Source organism: Mesoplodon mirus (genome assembly GCF_964341445.2).
Source record: "Mesoplodon mirus genome assembly, contig: HAP1_SCAFFOLD_556, whole genome shotgun sequence".
Taxonomy (NCBI): Eukaryota; Metazoa; Chordata; class Mammalia; order Artiodactyla; family Ziphiidae; genus Mesoplodon; species Mesoplodon mirus.
Window position 1 is genome coordinate 5,677 of NW_028295454.1, and position 1,892 is coordinate 7,568.

Genomic DNA, 1,892 nt, shown 5'->3' on the forward strand with positions numbered 1-1,892 from the left:
AATACTTCACGCTAGGTGTACACCACATTTTCTTTATCCATGCGTGCGTTGATGCACAATTGGGTTGTTTCCTCCTTTGGGCTATTGTGAATACTACTGCTATGAATGTGGTTGGGCAAATATCTTTTCACATCCTTGCTTTCAATTCTTTTGGGTATATATCCAAAAGTGGAATTGTTGGATCAGATAGTAATCCTATTTTTAATTTTTTGAGGAACTGCCATACTACTTTCCACAGTGTTGCACTGTTTTATATTCCCACCAGCAGCGCACAAGAGTTCCGATTTCTCCGCATCTTCACCAATAGTTATTTTCTGTTTTTTGGATAATAACCATTCTGACGAATGGGAAGTGGTGTCTCACTGTGGTTTTGATTTGTATTTCCCTAATATTAGAGATGTAAAGCCATCTCTTCATGCGCTTATTAGATATTTGTATATTTTCTTTGAAGAAATTCCTATTCAAGTCCTTTGCCCATTTTTAAATTGAGTTGTTTGTTTGTTTTGTTGTTGAGTTGTAGGAGTTCTGTTTATATTCTTGATATTAACCCTTTGTCAGACATATAATTTGCAAATATTTTGTTTCATTCCAAGAGCTGCCTTTTCACTTTGTTGATAGTACAAAAGTTGGATGCATAAAAGTTTTAAATTTTGATATAGTCCAATTTACCTATTTTTTTCTTTGGCTGCTTCTGCAGCCTTTGTCTTTTTAGATTCAATCTTTTACAGTGTTTTTATCTTGAAAGAATAATCTTGGTTATTTTACTCTTTCCTCAAGATTCATGTTATAGACCTTTACTTAACCTCACTGCTAAGCATGCTTTTCACTCTCACAGACACTAAAATCTAGCCTGGAGTGTTGCTCCACGCGGAAGGTGAGTGGGCAGGCTGCAAGGGACCTTACATCCCCATGCTTTTACTTAGGCTTTCTCTAGGTTGAAGTTGTGTTATAAACAATAACGTATGATTTGGTTTGTTGGATAGCCTCAGAATTCCACTTTCTTTTCCATCCATGTATTCACTGTTCATTGGTGCTTGTATTTTCTATTTGTGCAGTTACTTTTCTATTAGTGTTATCTGAAAAATTAATGAGTATTCTAGATAGCCTCATCTAGGTCAGGGTTTTTTTAACTTCTTTCTTTAAAGCACTTGAACCCCTTTTCTAACAAAAGCTTAAGTAGAAGCTCAGTACAGTGGGTAAGAGCAGTGGTTACTCAGGAGCAGGGAATGAAGATGTTCAGCTCACTGCTTTCCCTCCTCCAGCCCTTGAACCTTTCCCTTTGAACCTGGATGGAGGCTCTGTGGAGCCGAGTTTGCTCAGGACAGAAAAGCCTGTTGGGCCTCCCTGGTGGCGCAGTGGTTGAGAGTCCGCCTGCCGATGCAGGGGATACGGGTTCGTGCCCCGGTCTGGGAGGATCCCATATGCCGCGGAGCGGCTGGGCCCGTGAGCCATGGCCGCTGGGCCTGCGCGTCCGGAGCCTGTGCTCCGCAACGGGAGAGGCCACAACAGTGAGAGGCCCGCGTACCGCAAAAAGAAAAAAAAAAAAAAAAAAGAAAAGCCTGTTTATAAGGCAGGAGATGAATTACAGTCATTCACTTCCCACTTCTCCAGTCCTACTTACATGAAAGCAATTCAACTTTTGTATGGTAAGTGTATTTAGGAATCCATGTACTATTCAGCTTAAACTACAGGGTTCTCTCAAACTGGAAATCAAATAAACAAACATCCCCCCACCCCCTCAAAAGAACCAGGTTTCTCTGCCTGAAATTGTTGTTCAGAAACCTCCAATCGACTTTACTGACCAAAACGATAACCCACACATGCCAAGGACTTGTAACCATGATACATGATACACTTCTTGGGACACCCCATTATGCATAGTGACCCATTTT